At 35.9% G+C, this 19,267-nt stretch overlaps 1 protein-coding gene across 2 annotated transcripts in view; it reads right to left on the minus strand.

Annotated features, from left to right (window-relative positions):
- Positions 1 to 199, minus strand: part of COL6A6 (collagen type VI alpha 6 chain) — a 94,902-nt gene extending 94,703 nt beyond the window's left edge. For both annotated transcript variants that reach the window (XM_084901731.1, XM_084901730.1), the window contains exon 1: positions 125 to 199. The gene's annotated coding sequence lies outside the window, so the exon portion shown is untranslated. The remainder of the gene's footprint in view (positions 1 to 124) is intronic.
- Between the last annotated feature and the right edge of the window lie 19,068 nt (positions 200 to 19,267).

Genomic DNA, 19,267 nt, shown 5'->3' on the forward strand with positions numbered 1-19,267 from the left:
AAACATCTAAGACTGTTTTGGATATTATTTGGGGAAACAAGACTCACACATATAAGAATACACAAAATTATGTAATAACTTGGGTGCAGCAGGGGATAAGGAACTTTTGCGGTTTCCTCCTGACCTTCTGATCCGCGAATTGCCTTAGAGAAAAGCAGACCACCACCATTTACAGCATCCCAGGTTTCTCCTGGTCCCCGGACCCTGCGCAAACACAAGATTTTAGACTGTCAATGGAGGTAGCCAGAAGCATTATAGTTCCAACAATAATACGTGTTCCTATTAGTCACTTTTTTTTGAACCCTAGTATCATCCGCTGTCTATCCATTGCCAAGACAATTCAGAGTTCATGGTTGGGACAGTCTAAGGCCTGATTTTGCAACTGCTCCATCACAAACACATAGGTGTATTTCATATTTGGGCAGTAAATGTCTTTAGATGTGGCCAATTCATTTTTTTGCCTTTTCCTACATAATTAGAAAAGTAACAATTTCTCTTCATCCTTAAATTTGAAAGAAGACAAAAGGTAAGTAGTGACCCTCCATATCCTATACGATGTCTTGCTGCTCAAAATGACTCAATTTGTACTATTTTGCTTCCAACTGCCTAGATCTGCCCAATTCTAATTAGTCGCCTTCAGTTATTCATGTTATGGAATGAAACAGGCTATTAAAGATATTGAAAATAAATATTTTAATTAAGTGTTGGGCTCATTCATAACACTCATTCATCCGTTGAATGGAAAAATTAATTGATCCATATTAATAAACTAATGTCTGTTTCTTGCTTTATTTTCACCCACACATGTATTTGTGAGGTTCTATATGGCTGCCTCACTCCTTGTCTGGCAGGCTCCTGGTGCTTAATAGTTCACCCCCTTGAGAAAAGGAACCTTTGCCATGAGAAATTCCACCCTATTTTCTCACCTACTTCATCGTCCCTCTGACATTCTGGAATTTGGGACTCTTTTCTATTCCTTTATCAGAAGCCTAGATGAGATCAACTTTTCAGGCTGTTAGTTAATTTAAATTTATCAATCCTTTCCCAGGGGGAATCAGTGAGCTGGAAGGGACTTGTAGGTGGTTGGTTTTGGTTTATTAGTTCAACCCTATCACTTTAGAGGAGTTTTAGTCCCAAATTGGATCGCCCCAAGGAAAAACCAAGTCATACCATCTGTGCAGTTTCTAATGTGTATACAATAACGAATTCTACCTTTGCAGATCTTTTAGTACGTGCCATGCCCTGTGCTAGCTGCTTCACATTTGTTCTCCTGTTAGATATCGATGACAAATCTAGTAGCAAGTGACATTATTGCTCCAATTTTACAGATAAGGAAACAGAGACTGATGAAAGAGATGTAACTGACGCGCGGTCACATTGATAAAATGGGCCACAGTGGAGACTACAAGTCCACATCTGCCTGACTCTAAAATCTGCACTTTCAAACTCAGTTCCTCTGCACCCTACAGTATTGTGAACACAAAAAGTATCCTCAAGTTTCTTCGTTCTGTGTCTTTTTTTCTAAATACCTTCAACAATAAAGATTAAAAAAAAAGTATCAGGAAATACTGGTATTTCTTTTCTTGCCTTCTTACTTTTGCTTTTCAAAATCAGGGCTTCCTGTTCACCACTTTTTTTTTCTACTTATGTGATAAACTTTATAAACAAGTGCGATCTTGAAGAGTGAGGAGGGAGAAAACAGAAAAGGCTTCAGGAAGAGTCCACAGGATAAATGACAAAGATAAGAGGAAAGGAGTAATGAGTGCGAGTTAAAACCTGGGTAGAAAAGTGAGGATTAGGTGAGGCCAGAATACTCTGAAAGCAGCATGGAGCAGCATCTAGGAACTTCCCCATGCAGATGGCCAACACATTAGAAGTTGCACATTAAGAGTTGAGTTCTTTGGGACGGCACTTAGTAACACAATCTCCTTGCACTATTTTAATGGAACCCACAATCTAGTGTGCTGTGTAAGTCTATTCAACATTGTGGAAGCCCAGTGAAAGGATATCTTGAGGTGCTTTTGCGCCCTGCTTTGTGTGTGTGCTGGGACCAGTGGTGGGACTGAACCTTCAAGTTCATGCTTGGGAGGCTTGGTTTATTATTACCACATCAAACCAGAGATGAATCACCTATAATCTGTATGTTGTTTTACTACGACACTTGACCAGGATTTACATCATTACATTTTTTAAATATCTCAATATTTAAGGTAAATTTTAAAAATATTCAAAGACACGAGGGGAGAATGCAGGAGAAATTTACATAAAATAACAACATAAAATTTCAATTCATGGAACACTCCATTTTAATGTAACAACAATGAGATTGATTGCTTCTCATTATGTAAACACTCTCAAAGGTGTAAGTCTCTTTAAACTCAATTTTGTTGTACTGCATTTATTCTACATCAAGTAAGATGAGGGTAATACACCTCTTTTAGAAATTTTATGCTATAAAAAGCCTTTTTATAAAATGAGAGATAAAAGAAACACTTCCTTCATATAGTTGTGAGAATTAAAAGAAAAGACCAAGCCCATTGCATGGCACATAATAGTACTCAATAAATATTAGGTTCTTCTGTCTACTACTATAATCAGGAGTACTAAAAATATTGCTGAGGGGGAAAAAAAACTTTTTAAAAATCTTGATCTCGCCACGGCCTGTTTTGCTAAGTGGTTAGAGCATTAGCCAGGGCACTGAAGGTTCGTACATTTGATTCCCAGTCAAAGGCATATACTTAAATTGCAGATTCAATCCCCAACCCCAATAGGAGACAACAAATCAATGTGTCTCTCTCATATCAATTGTTTCTCTCTCTCTCCCCACTTCCCTCCCTTCCTCTGTTCTCTCTAAAAAATAAATGGAAAAAATATCCTTAGTTATTGAGGTTAACAAAACAAAAATTTAAAAAAAAACCACACACAATCTGGATCTCTATAAAATTTCTGCTGAGAACATAGGATGTTTCTAATTTAAACTACAGCTGCAGAAGCAACACGGCCAACCAATAACCCTTGGCCTCAAATCAGAATATTTAGAGCTTGTGCAATACCTCTCTTGAGTTGAGGTTATCAAAAACCAGGGGGTTTCATGGAGACCTCTGCTTCATAGAAGCCAATTCATGAGCTAGGACATGTCTTCGAAAAAGTATTTAGAGCCCAGAAAAATACAAAAGAAACTTCAGCAGAATCAATTACGTTTCTTTCCTTTGAAATGAGCATGCAGGATACATCATTTCTAAATACGGATTTTATTTTTCTTCAGAAACAAGAACATTGTCAGCTGTTGGACTGGCAGCAACTACACTGGCTCTGTGCCACAGTTCAAGCAAACGGATGTTCGCTTATTTGACCCCCAATCTCTCACAATTTCCCTTCCTTGACCCATTTCAACTTCTCAGGAAGTCAAATTGCAGAAACACAAATGTTCAGTGTAAGATGTTAGTTCATCTTTAGATGCTGCAGGATGGATATCTGGCACACAGTAGGAACAAATAAACCCTGAGTCAATGATGGTGAGCCCAACAACACACACTTTCCCCAGTGGCTTTTTCTGGGATCAGCAGACAGGGGCCGTTATGTGTTGATCATATTGAACTAGGTCATGCAGGTGACCTTGCCACGTTATAAAATGAACACTCTTCTATGTGGAGAAGTGTGTGCTTGGCTTGGTGGAAAGAGTGTAGGATATAGTCTCATGGGCTAGCTGTCACTCCTTTCTGAAAATGTTGTATGACTTTAGACACCACCACCTCACTTCCATAGGTTTTTCACCTGTAGCACAGGGATGACATTCTCTCTCAATTTTAACAGTGTCACATCTGAACAGTTCTTTGCCTAACAGATAGTGCTCTGAGAGAAAAATATATGAACAATTAAGCCAAAAGCACATTGAAATGCCGAGCACATGTTATAAAATGGTGCAATGAAGGAAAGTGCCCCTCAGACACCACCTGGGCAGGTCTTCCATTGGAGGGGTGAACAACAGCCAAAGAAAGAGCATGTCTTGATTATTAAAACAGTTTGGTCATAATCTTTGATGGAATCCTCCCAGAGCCAACTACATAAACTTAAGGGACTAAAATTCCAAGTCATACCCACTAGGAATTAATGCCCAACTTAGAAATTAGAAAAAGTACAGAATCCATCCAAAAGAAACAGAGATGCTAAAATGCTAAAAACGTGCGCAGATTAGCAAACTAAGAAACTAAGATAAAGAAAATTAAGTTTTAAAACACCAACCTCACAATAAACTGTTCAATGAGGGAGAGAGAAAGGACACAAATAGATAATTGTATGAATGAAAGAGATACAAGAGTAGATAAGGTAAGTACTTTTTATAAATTAAAAATTAAAGCAATAGTTTAAAACAATCACAGAAAGAAAGTTCCAGGCCTACACGGTTTTATTGGCAAGTTCCACCAAACTTTCAAGAAGCAGATCATCTGAATCTCTTATGAATTACATCAGAGACTAGAAATAGATGAAAATTAGCCATTTCAGTTTTATGGGGCCAGTGTAATCTTGATATGCAAACCAGATTAGAACAGTATGAGAAGGGAAAAATTAAAGGCCCATTTTACTCATGAATATAGACACAAAAACTTCTAACTAAAACATTAGAAGAATCCATTCCTTCAGTGTATTAAAAAAAAGAAAAATTCATCTTGGTAATGGTGTTGTATCTCAGGAGTGCAAATATGTTTTAAAGTTAGCAACTATATAAATATAACTTACCACATTAACAGGCTAAAAGAGATAAATTATAAACACAAAAGGAAAACCACTCCATAAATTAATAATTTAAAAAAGAAAGCCTAGTAAACGAGAAGTTTAGTTACTTAACTTGACAAAGAATGTATTTTCAAAATCTCTAATACATATCATCCAAATGGGGAAGTATTAAAGGCGCTCTCTTTAAAACTAGAAGCCAGAAAAGGTGGCTCTCTCACTTTTAGGCTTTAGCAAAATTAAAGCCACAAGGATGAAAAGGATCAAGAAAAATTAAAGTAGTTATTGTTTGAAGCTGACATAATTATTCACATCTATAGACAAATTATTAAAAATAAGATACTTAAGGGAAGTATCTTCATATAACATCAAGATACAAGTGACATTATATTTGCAATAAGCCAACTCAAAAAGTCTTTTTAAAAGAGTCAAGTTAAAATAGCATTATTATATAAAATATCAAGAAATACATATTAAAATATGTAAAAGATGGATGGTAGAATTTATAAAACTTTACTGAAGGACACTGTGACTAAAGAAATGGACTAGATACCCGGAGACATACTATGCATAGTTGCCACGGTAGGTCACTGGGCTGGGGCTGAGGAGATGGCTACTCACATGGAAACAGGTGAAATCAGATCTCTCCTTTACACTGTACACAAAAGTCATCTACAGATGGATACAATTCTTTAATATGAAAAACAAAACTTTAAGCTATTAAGTAAAAGACATAAGTCAGTATATTTCTGACTGTGGTTAGAGTTAGGAAAAAATTTATTAAACAAGACATTGAAAGTACAAAAAAAGAAATCAATAAAGTTTACTATATTAGAATGAGAACTCCTGTTCAAAGATATCTTAAAGAAAATGGAAAGACAGGTTACATTTTGAAAAAGATATACACATACTGACAAAAGATTAGTATCGAAAATATATAAATGTTTCTAGAATTTCTGGGATTAAATAACCCCAAATAATGGACAAAAACACGAACAGGTGTTTCATAGAACTGAAAAACATCTGGCCACTAAACACATAAAGAGATGCTAAAATGCTAAAAATGCTAAAATGCCAAAACATTCAAATTAAATTGTGGTCAGGGAAATACAAATCAAAATCACATCAAGATCTCATTTTTATATATTCAGTTCCTTGACAAAAATTAAAAGCCCCCGAAAAATCAAGTATTGGAGAGGGTGTGAATCAATAGGACCTCCTATTTATTGTTGGAGGAAGTGTAATTGATCCTGACACTTTGGAAAACAGCTTGGCACTATCTTATAAAATGGAATATTTTCATGTCCCATGACCTGACGGTTCTACTTCTGGGGAAGATCTTTTACGCATATGCCAGGTGAGGTGTTCAAGAATTTTCACAGCAACACTGGATTGCAATAACACAAACCTACAAACAACCCAAGCGGTTGTTACTGATAGGAAAAAAATGAGTAAGTCAATGTAGCATACTGACAAAAGCATATTACACATCCATCAGTTGAACTAACTACAGCTAGGTACAAAAAAGGATGACTCATTGAATGAGTGAAAACTAAGTTCCAAAAAACGACATGCAGTATTTCCTTTTTCATTAAAAACTAAAATTAAGTTATATAATTTCAATGAACTGTAAATGTGACAGAACTATATTTTAAAAAGCCAAAGATGGTTTCCAATTCAACAAGCAAGCAGCTTGAAAGTTGCCACTGGTTAAAAAGCTGAGAAAACTGAAAAATCAGCAACTCTTATATCTATAAGAGAAGTGAGCTACCAGGCAAGCTGCTGCACACCCCCCCCCCCCACACACACACCCCCTCCCCCAAATGTGAGAGAGGAATAGAAAAATACAGAGAATCACAATTTACCTGGGCAGAAATCAAAGAGCTGAGCCCCCTGGGGAGCCAGTGCTGGGGGGAGACCTGACCTGTAATTGACAAATTGCTGCAGGCTCATTGTAGACAAGTCTGAGACGTAGAAACTCTAGGAGGACACACTTTTGTGAGTTTCACTTTGGAGCTTTCTTGTTTCTCACAGTGAATATCTGAGAAAAATACCATCTTTTCCCCAGCTGGGATAAGGGAAAGGGAACCATTTTGAAATACACCAGAACATTCCGCTCTTCTTAGCAAAGTCTGCCCTCATGAGATACTATTTAATCAGAGCCTAACCAACTGGGGTTTTATCAGAGCCTAACCAACCTGCCGGAAAGGAAATATCCAACTCCAGCCCACTCTAGCCTTCCATGTGGGAGTAGGGAAATACTAAATTCCAGCTCCACCATCCATGCTGTTCCATCTAGGAATGGGAGATTGTAAAACTCGGGGCCACTCAGACTCACTAAGCCCTAATCACAGAGAACACTCCCCTCCCCCATACCCAACCATCACATTGCTGAAGGCTTATTTACAGCAGTTTCTGTCACCCAGTGCATCATGTCTGGCTATCAAGAAAAATGACAAGACACGCTGAAAAGCCAAAAATCAGCGTTTCAAGAGACAGCAAACAGAAGTAGACCAGATATGACAGAAATGTTGGAATTATCAGACCATAATTTTAAAAACAACTATAATTAATATGCTAAGAGTTCTAATGGATACAGTAGACAGCATACAAGAACCAAATGCAATGTATGGAGAGATGGAAATTCTAAGAAAGAACCAGAAAAATATTAAAGATAAAAAGCACTGTAATGATGATGAAGCATGTCTTTGATAGACTTATTAGTATTCAGGCCACAACTGAAAAAGAATCTCTGACTTCGAGGGTCTCTTAACAGAAACCTCCAAAACTGAAAAACAAATGGGGGAAAAAACACACCCTATAATATTTATGAACTGTGGGGCAACTACATATGTGTAATGGGAATGCCTGAAGAAAAAGAGAAAAAGGGAAAATATTTGAAATAATAATGGGAAATTCCCCATTAATGTCAGACCACCAAACCGCAGATTCAGGAAGCTCAAAAACCACCAAGCAGGATAAATTAAACAAACACTCCAACAAACACAAAATTAAACCTCGGCATATAATTTTTCAAACTACAGAAAATCAAGGGGGAAATCCTGAAATAAGCCAGAACAAGATAGCTTATCTATGAAGAACAAAGATAAGAATTACATTTGATCTCAGAAACCATGCAAGCAAGAAAAGAGTGGAGTGAAATATTTAAAGTACTGAGGGGGAAATTCACCAACCTGTTTTACCTTAATAAATTATTCTTTAAAAGTGAAAGAGAAATACTTTCTGAGACTCATAAAAATTGAGGGAATTTGTTGCCTTGCAAAAAATGTTAAAAGAAATTCTTTAGAGAAAAGGTAAATGATAGTAAGACACTCATTCATGAAGAATGGAAGAGAACTGGAGAAGACATAACTAAAGGTAAAATAAAACTTATTCTTAATTAATCTAACAGATGACAGTTTGTTCAAAATAACAGCAACAATATATTCAATTATGTATTTTACATATTTATAAATATACACATGTATGTATGCTTCTATATACATGAAATGAATGACAGTAATGCTATAATGGACGGCAGGGAGAAATTAGATTTTATTATAAGGTACTCACACTGCTGTGAAGTGGTATAATGTTATTTAAAAGTGCACTTGGGCCACCGGTTTGGCTCAGTTGATAGAGCATCAGCCTGCAGGTTTAAGGGTCCCGGGTTCGATTCTGGTCAAGGGCATGTACCTTGGTTGCAGGCACATTCCCAATAGGAGATGTGCAAGAGGCAGCTGATCGATGACTCTCTCATCAATGTTTCTAAATCTCTATCTCCCTTCCTCTCTGTAAAAAATCAATAAAATATATATTTTTTAAAAAGTGCACTTGGACTAGTTGTAAACATATATTGCAAACTCTAATGTAAACATTAAAAAAGTAAAGAAAAGAAGTATAACTGATATGCTAAGGAAAGAAAATGCAATCATATAAAATACTAAATTAAAACTTAGAAGATTGAAGACAAAAATAGGATATTGATAGTCATAATGCACTAGTTAAAGGACAGAGATTGTTAGACCCAACTCTGTGTTGTCTACAAAAAACCCATTTGAAATACACATGGATTAAAAGTAAATTGATATAGAAAAATATACCAGACTAACACTAATCAAAAGAAAGCAGGTATATTAATTTTAGAAAGAACAGACTTCAAAGCAAGGAAATTTATTAGAATAAAGAGGGGCATTACATAATGATAAATGGATCACAGCTCTAAGAAAACACAACATGTATATACCTATCAACAGAGCTTAGGGAATTCAACATTCACAAGGGAATAACTAATAGAAATGCAAGGAGAAATATATGAATCTACTATTATAGTTGGAGAATTCAACAGATCCAGCAGGCAGAAAATCAATAAGAATATAGTTGACTTCAACACCACTATCTATCAACTGGATATAATGGGCATCAATAGACTACTTCACTCAACAACAGCAGAATACACATTCTTCTCAAGCTCACATGGATCATTCACCAAGATAGACCACATTCTTGGCCATAAAACACACCTTAAATTTAAAAGCATAGAAATCATGCTCAGCTGGTGGGGCTTAGTGGTTGAGCGTCAGCCTACGAACCAGAAGGTCACAATTCAAATCCCGGTCAAGGTGCATGCCTGGGTTGTGGGCTCCATCCCCAGTGTGGGGTGTACAGGAGGCAGCCAATCAATGATCCTCTCTCATCATTGATGGCTCTATCTTCCTCTCCCTTTCTCTCTCTGATATAAATAAAAATACATATAAAAAAATAATAAAAGCATAGAAATCATACAATGTCTGCTTTCAGACAATGGAATTAAGCTAGAAATCAATAACAGAAAAGATACATGTAATATATCCCAATTGTTAGAAGATTAAACAAGACACTACTAAATTGTTGAAGAGTAAATAAGACACTACATCAAAAGTACCTGAAATATATTTAGAACTAAATGAAAATGAACACACAACCTATCAAAATTTGTGGAATCAAGCAAAAGGGTTTAAATGGAAATTTATATCTTTGAATGCATATATCAGAAAAGAAGATCTAAAATCGGTCATTTAGACATCTTAAGAAACTAGAAAAAGAGTAAATTAAATCCAAAATAAACAAAAGACATAAGAAAAACAGAACAGAAAGCAATGGAATTAAAAACAGGAAATCAATTCAGAAAGTCAACAAAACCCAAAGCTGGTTCTTTAAGATCAATAAAATTGATAATCCTCTATCAAGGCTAACTGAGGGGGAAAAGAGAGAGGACACAAATTACTAATATCAGAAATAAAAGGGGGGAAGATCACTATAGTTCCCATGGACATTGAAAGGATAATCAAGTAGTACTATGGACAACATTATAACCTCAAATTCCATAACCTAAATGAAATGGACCAATTCCTTCAATGCCACAATCTGTCAAATTCACACACACACACACACACACACACACACAAATAGACAGCTTGAATAGGCCTATATTTCATGAAGAAATTAAATCAATAATTAGTAACCTTCTCAGAAAACACCAGACAGGTTCACTATTGATTTCAACCAAACATTTAAAAAATAAATAATACCAAATGCTCTACAATTTCTTTAAGAAGACAGAAGCAAAGGGAAAAATTTGTAACTCATTTTATGAGGCTAGCATTCCCTTAATACCAAACCTAACAAACATGTTACCAGAAAACTATAAAGCAGTATGACTCATAGGTGCAAAAATCTTCAATAAAATATTAGTAAATCCAATCTAACAATGCATGAAAAGAATCACACACCATGACCAAATGAGCTTTATTCCAACTATGTGAGGCGGGTGCAACATTGGAAATCAATTAATGTAATCCATCACATCAACAGGCAAAAAAAAAAAAAAAAAAAAAAATTTAAATCACATGATCATCTCAATAAATATAGAAAAACACATTTGACAAAATTTAACACCCATTCGTGATAAAAACTCTCAGTAAACTAGGAACAGAGGGATAGTTCTTTAACTTTGTAAAAAATATCTAAAAAACAAAAACCCTACAGCTAACATCATACTTAATGGTGGGAAACTCAAAAATTTCCCACTAAGATCAGTAACAAAGCAAGGATTTCCTCTCTTACACTGTCTTTCAACATCATATAGAAAGCCCTAGCTAATGCAATAAGACAAAAAAAAAAAAAAGTATGTGGTATCAATGTAACTCCTATCAAAATCCCAATGGCGTTTTTCACAGAAATAGAACAAAGAATTGTAAAATTTGTCTGGAACCACAGAAGACCTGAACAGCTAAAGCAATCTTGAGAAAAAGAACAAAGCTGATTTCAAAATATTCCAGAGTTATAGTAATTAAGGCGGTATCGTATTGGCATAAAAACAGACAACACAGATCAATGGAACAGAATACAGAGCCCAGATATAAACCCACACATATATGGTTAATTTATAACAAAGGCGCCAAGAATATACGATGGGAAAAAGACAGTCACTTCAATAAATGGTCTTGGAAAAACTGGAAAGCCACATGCCAAAGAATGAAAATGGACTGCTATCTTACACCATACACAAAAATTAACTCAAAATGGATTAAAGACTTGAACATAAGACATGAAACCATAAAACTCCTATAAGTAAACATAGTTGGTAAGCTTCTTGACTTAGGTCTTGGCAATCTGATGCCAAGAGCAAAAACAACAAAAGCAAAAATAAATAAATGGGACTACATCAAATTTAAAAAGCTTCCATACAGCAAAGAAAACTATCAACAAAATTAAAAGGCAACCTCCTAAATAGGAAGAAATATTTGCAAATCACATGTCAGATAAGGGGTTAACATCCAACGTATATAAAGAACTCATACAATTCAACAGCAAAATAATAATAATACTGATGGCCATCAGGTTCATGCTCAACATATTTAATCATCAAAGAAATGCAAATCAAAACCATAATGAGTTCCTACCTCTCAGCTGTTAGAATGGCTATTTTCAAAAGACAAGAAGTAAGTGTTGGTAACAATACGGAGAAAAAGAAGCCATTGTTTAGTGTTAGTGGGAATGTAAATTGGTGAAGTTACTATGGAGGTTCCTAAAAGATGAAAAATAAAAATACCATATGATCCAGCATTTCTATTTCTGGGTATTTTATCTGAAGAAAACAAAAACACTAACTTAAGATATAGGTACCTACATATTTATTGCAGCATCGTTTACAATAGCTAAGTTATCGAAACAATCCAAATGTCCATCAATAGATGAATGGATAAAGAAATTGTGGTGTATAGATACAATGGAATATTATTTGACCATAAAAAAAAAACCACAAGGAAATTCTATCATTTGCAAGCACATAGATTGACTTTGAAGGCATTATGCTAAGTGAATTAAGAGTAGGGCAAATACCATATAATCTCTCTGACTTGTGGAATCTATAAAACAAACAGAAAAACTCAGGCTCATAGATACAGAGAACAGATTGGTGTTGCCAAAAGCAGAGATGAGAGAAGAAATTATCAAAGGAGCAAAAGAAATACTATGGAAACAAGATAATCTTTTAACAAATGGTTCTGGAAAAACTGGACATTCACATGTCAAAAAAAAAAATTAAAAATATATATATATGTGTGTGTATATATATATATATATATATATATATATATACATATACATATACATATATACATACACACACACACACACACACATATATATATAGCCCATGGCCCTAACGCAGTAACAACCAAAGACCGGCATGGCTGGGTGGGGCTGTGAGTGCAGGTGGGGCACACACAGGTGGGAGGGACTGCACAATTTTGTGCACTGGGCTTCTAGTAAATAAATAAGTCCAAACATAGACTTTGCACCTGCACAAAAAGTAATTCAAAATGAATAACAAACTTACATTTAAAATGAAAAATTATAAAACACTAGAAGACAACATAAAACTAGATGACTTTGGGGTTTGCTATGACTTTTTAGATACAACACCAAAGGCTTGATCAATGAAAGAAATGATGGATAAGCTGGACTTCATTAAAATTTACTACTTGTGATATGTGAAGACAATGTTAAGAGGATGAGAACACAAGCCACAGACTTAGAAAATATTTGCAAAAGAAGCATCCAATAAAAGACTGTTATCTAAAATATACAAAGAACTCTGAAAACTCAATAATAAGAAAACCAATAGCCTGGTTTAAAAGTGGGCCAAAGAGGCCGAAACCATTTGGCTCAGTGGATAGAGCGTCAGCCTGCGGACTGAAGGGTCCGTGTTCGATTCCGGTCAAGGGCATGTACCTTGGCTGTGGACACATCTCCAGTGGGGGCCATACAAGAGGCAGCTGATCGAAGTCTCTCTCTCATCGATGTTTCTAACTATCTCTCTCCCTTCCTCTCTGTAAAAAATCAATAAAAATATATTTAAAAAAATAAAAAATAAAAGTGGGCCCAAGACCTTAATAGCCAACTTAAATAAGATTTGCATCAGACAAATAAGCATATGAAAACATATTCCACATCACAAGTCATCGTGGAATTGCAAATGAAAACAACTAGATGCCACCACACTTATATTATTAGAATGGCCAAAATATTGGCACTACCAAATGATGGTGAGCGTGTGCGGCAGCAAGAGTTCTCACAAATTGCTGGTGGAAATGCAAAATGCCTGTCACGTTGGAAAACAGTGTGGTGGTTTCTGACAGAACTAACAACTATGCTTCTTGGTACTTATCCAAAAAAAAAAAAGTTAAAAACTTATGTCTACATAAAAACCTGCAAACAGGTGTTTTCAACAGCTTTATTCATAACTGTCAAAACCTGGGAGCTATCAAGATGTCCTTCAGCTAGTGAATGGATACATGGTAGGCCATCCAGACAATGGGATATATTCAGCAGAAAAAAATGAGCATCAAACCGTGAAAAGACATGGAGGAAACTTAGGTGCATATTACCAAGTAAACAATGCCCAACTGAAAAGGCTCTATGATGCTACCATACGATTCTACTACATGATTCTAACATTTATCATTCCACAAAGGCAAAGCTAAACACAGTGAAAAGATCCGTGGTTTCCAGGAGCTGGGGGGAAGTAGGGATGAACAGACAGAGCACAGATGAGTTTGAGGGCAGTGAAACTACTTTGTATAATATGATGCTGCAATGGTGGGTACATGTCATTACAGATTTATCCAAACCCGCTGAATGTACAACACCAAGAGTGAACCCTAATGTAACCAGTAGACTTTGGGGGGTAATGCTATGTCAATTGTAATAAATGTTCCACTGTACTGGGAGATGCTGATAATGGAGGAGGTTGTACTTGTGTAAGGGCAGTGGGTATATGGGACATCTCTGTACCTTCTGCTCAGTGTTGCTGTGAAGACAGAACTGCTCTAAAAATAGTTTTTTTAAACAAAGCAAGGAAATAATAATACAGGATCCAGGATAGTGGTTACATAGGATGTAGGAGGCAGGGGGATAGGACTAGGAGGGAACCTATTATAGATATGTTATTAACCTTCTGAGTCTCATATGGGCGGTTTGATGTGTTTATTATTAATAAATAAGCATATAAATACATATTTAGGAAAGTCTTGCAAGGAGCCATGGATGAGAATGTGTAATGAATAAAGGATTATGATTAATCCAATTCTGTGTATTTGAGATCCAATAAATGTATAGAAAAAGAATAACCAACTTTCTGATTAAGTATAGTTAGAGGAAAGAAAAAATTAGGCAATTAACCCAAGAGCCCAATGACATGTTGAGGGCAGGTATGGGACAGTTACAGGGAGAAATTTGTCCTCCTGAGACTTATCTCTAATAAGTTTTGTAATAATGGGCTGAGAAATAGGGAAGCAAGGTATAGCATTTTGCTTAGATATAACATTTTACACCTTTCCATAAGTCCTTTCATAGCCATTATCTCCATGAATCCTGATAGTGCCTCTGTGAGGTAAATAGGAATTATTATTCCCATTTTCCAAAAGGAAACATCCGAAGCTTAGAAAGGAAACATCAGAGGCTTAGCAAGGTTAAGCATTTCTCCAGCGCACAGCCAGCCCTAGTGTTCTGAGTTCATTCTTTTTCAACTACATCATATTGCCTTCCGTGAGGTTAAGGCTTGCATGCTATCCAGATCTCTACAGATGGAGATTTATCTAATGCAATGATTTTCAACTGGTGTGCCGCAAGAATTTTTAAAATAGGCAATATATCTATTTAGTCAGGGATACTGACCTCTTTTCCCTTAAGTGGTCAAATTGAAAAAGGACAATAGCCAACACAACAACAGCCATCCGGTGTGAATAAATCAAAATTATGCTTTTATTTATCCTTAGTTAAATCAGCAAAGAAATATATATTTTTAGTGTGCCACAGAATTTTAGTAATTAGCTTATGTGTGCCATGAAGTGAAAAAGGTTGAAAATCGCTGACCTAATGTGTTAGGATTAACAGATAATCTACATTTGTAATTATTTTTATTGGAAATTATTTTCTTTAAATTGTCTTCTTTTTCAATGAATATCAAATGTGAATTTCTGCTTACAGATGACCCCATTAAATCTGAATTCATCTTCAAGATGCTGTTTTTCTCTATTTGGCTAAAGCTACAAGAAGACAGCCATACTGACACAATTTACAAAGCCAACAATGACCTCAGCTAATCTGAGATCTGTCCAGCAATACCCAGAAGGACCAGAATGGTAATAAAATATGTTGGGTAGCTGATAAAATATTTATTTATTGCAGCTAAACCAAAAGCATACAGGGCTTATAGGATGACAGGGAATAGGAATTAGATCTAAATGGCTCTTTTCAATATCCTGGCAGTTAAGCCCAAAGTAGACATCCAACAAATACATACTAATTGTTTATCTTCTAAGTTGCAGAGAGATTCAGACACAGAGTGGCATTCTGAAGTCGGCATGGGTTTTCTCTATCAGCTTTGAAAAAATATTAGGTATCTTTGAAAAACATTCTAACTTTGCATTGAGCAAACCAAGTAAAGATCCCTGGTTTGACTGACTGTAGCTTGGAGGAAGAGTTCCTGAAATCAATAAGAAGAGTTCTTGCTGAGCAGGTGTGCCAGGCATTGTTCTAAGGGCAAACGTAATCTTCTCAACAACCCAGAAAGTATCAATAAGTACTAAACTCAATTTACAAGTGAGATTGATTCATAAGAGTTAAGAAGCTTGCCAAAAGTCACGCAGCTATCAGTTGATAGACATGGAATCAACTAATCAATCAAGTGTGCATGCAGTGTGTCCAACTATGTCAGCCTATACTGAGGAACACAGATCCACTATCTAACTGTTGAGTTGTAACACATACATGGGTGGGCAAAAATAGGTTTACAATAGTAATACAAATAAATACAATGATTAATAAATAATAACACAAGAATAAACCGTTTTGTATATTCACAACTATAAACGTACTTTTGCCAATCCCTGTGTTATCGAATAATGAAAGAAAAATCAACTGTTAAACTATGCACAGCTAACTATAGCTGCCATCTCAGTCAATGGTACCACTAGTACAAAGTTGCCCAGGCTAGAGGCATAGGAGTAATCATTGATTCTTCTCTTGCTTTTCACAACCATGAGCAAATACTGTTGGTTTTATTTTTAAAAGTGGGTCTCAGATCCAGCCACTTCTCAGCACCTTCTTTCCTTCCACCCTAATCTACGACACCATCATCTCACCTGGATTTTAGCAAAAGTTTACTAATTGGACTCCCTGCACCCACTCTCACCCAACTACAAATTATTCTAGAGGACTTTATTTTAAACTGAAAAATGAGATCATATCATACATCTATTCAAAATTCCTTACCAAGTGCATCAAGGCCCTACATGGTCTGGCTTCTATTAACCCCCTGACCTCATCTCTTTCCTCTCTCCGCTCCCCAAATCATTCCAACTTCACCCATCTTGCTTTTCCTTGACTAGAACAAGCACGCTCCTTTGAGTTTTCTGCTTCCTCACTCTGCTTAGATGTGTCTTTAACTAGCACGTCCTCCTTAGGCTTTGGTTAATACCCTGTTAAAAATAATTTCACCTTACATACTTCTCCCATCCCAATTACAATATTGACTGTGAAAAAAAAAAAAAGAAAAGAAAACAATTTGGGGTGTTTTAAGATAAAGTGCAACTAAACTATTCAATAACAACATGGAAGATGGAAAGGAGATATTAATGAAAACATAGTATTTCTTAAAGTTAAATTCTGATAAAACAAAAGACTCTCCAAAAGCAATATGCCAAAAATGTACAGACCAAAATCATTGTGTAACTTTGGAAGAAATTCTTAAGGAAGATAGGATAAAGTACAAACCATAAAGGGCGTTAAAATCTTAGCTGTTAAAAAGACATCATAAATAAGAAACAAGCAACTAGCCTAGAGGTAAAACATATTTAACAAACAACAAATTAACACCCAGAATATGTGAAGTATTTCTACAGATCGATAAGAAACTATTAAACCCAATAGAAAAGTGGACAGTGGATACAGGCAGGCAATTCTGAATGGTTAGTAGACATAGCAGAGATAACCTGAATGGTCAGTAGACATAGGAAAAGATCCCTAACATTACCAGTAAAGAAGGGAAATGCATATTAAAACAATGATACCATTTCCCTCTTAGCCTGGCAAATTTAAAAAGACTGACGATGCCAATGGTTGACAAGGATGTAGGAAAATTAGAGCTCATATACATGGCTGGTGGGAGTATAATTTGATATATTCACTTTGGAGAGCAATTTAGCAGTACCTAGTAAAATTAAAGATGACCCAGAAATTCCATCTAATGTAAATGCCCCAGAGAAACTCTGGTACATGTGCGTAAGAAGACTTCTATGACATTTATAAACTTGCAAATCACCTAAATGTTCTTGAAGAGAAAAAATAGGAGTACTAAATCTGGCATAAACTCATATATGGGAATATTATTCAAGCATTATATGAATAATTTAGCTCTACTTGCTTTAACAGGAATAAATCTCAAAATAGAGTAAGGAAACTACTTATAGATTGATATGACTTATTCATCTTAGTGCTCCCATCCCTGAATGAGAGGATCAGAGAGGATGTTCCAGAAGAAGTATATCATCATCCATGTAAAACTATTAAAACATACCAAGATACTATTTTTTAAAATATATTTTATTGATTTTTTTACAGAGAGGAAGAGAGAGGGATAGAGAGTTAGAAACATCGATGAGAGAGAATCATCAATCAGCTGCCTCTTGCACACCCCCTACTGGGGATGTGCCCGCAATCAAGGTACATGCCCTTGACCAGAATCGAACCGGGGACTCTTTAGTCCGCAGGCTGACGCTCTATCCACTGAGCCAAACCAGTTTTGGCCAAGATACTATTTTTTAAAGCGTAAGTATATTAAAGCAAAGCTGGGAATAACACAAATCAGTCTAAGAATAGTGGTCTCCTCTGGGAAGGCAAAATGGAAAATCAGATCAGAAAGGGGACTTCAACCCTATCTGTAATATTTATTTCTGAAACAAACATTGCAAGTTATTAGTGTTCAATTTGGGTAGAGGATATTTATTATATTATTCTTTGTGGTTTTCTATATAGTTCAAGGAAGTCGTGAATAAGGAAAGGCAAAACAATGCTAGACAATATAATGTAGGAAGAAAGGAGGAACCAACAGAAACTCTTGAGCTGAGAATGTTCATGTCTAATGAAAACCAACCTGGTAAGAAAATTAAGTAACTTAAAAGTGAATAATTTCTATTTCATTCCAATATACGTTTTCTTTACAAAAATATTCCTAAGATATAAAGATACAATCTTGTCTCTGTCAAGAAGTACACCTGCTTAAAGCAGACTGTTGTGTGCTCTCCTGTGGTTGCACAGCCCAGCCTCACAGCGCTGTCATATAGACCCTGCACTTTCCTGTCTTTTTCCACAGTTTTTTGTAGTTGAAAACAACCAGCAAGCCCTAATGACCTTGACCAAGGGGACTTTGTTTTAAAGCTATCAGGTATGAGTAACTGACTACAGATGACTGAATTTGCATACTTCTGAATAAGTATTTTCTTCAGGGACAACCTACCCCACCTAAGAAACTACCTATCATGTGTGTTCTCTCAGAGGGGAGGTCACGAGCCCTCCCAATGCCATCATTTATAAAAATATAGGCTTTCCCAAGGAAACATCTCACTGCCTTAACTATTCCTCCTGGCACTAACAAGAGCTGTATTTTGAAAGTGTTGGGGTGAATAGAGGGACCCCCCCCCAAAAAAAAATAAAGAATTCATGTGTGTTAAAAACCCAATGAGGAACAATTGGTGATTTTTATGCAAACACTAAATAATTCTTAATAAATAAATCTCTATTTTGGAATCACAGAAAGAGAGAGAGAGAGAGAGAGAGAGAGAGAGAGAGAGAGGGAGGGAGGGAGGGAGGGAGGGAGGGAGGGAGGGAGGGAGGGAGGAAGGAAGGAAGGAAGGAAGGAAGGAAGGAAGGAAGGAAGGAAGGAAGGAAACTTGTTAGAAAAAGTGGTAGTTCAAATATGGCCAGGAATTCT

This window comes from Pipistrellus hanaki (assembly GCF_964339955.1).
Source record: "Pipistrellus hanaki genome assembly, chromosome: 13".
Classification (NCBI taxonomy): Eukaryota; Metazoa; Chordata; class Mammalia; order Chiroptera; family Vespertilionidae; genus Pipistrellus; species Pipistrellus hanaki.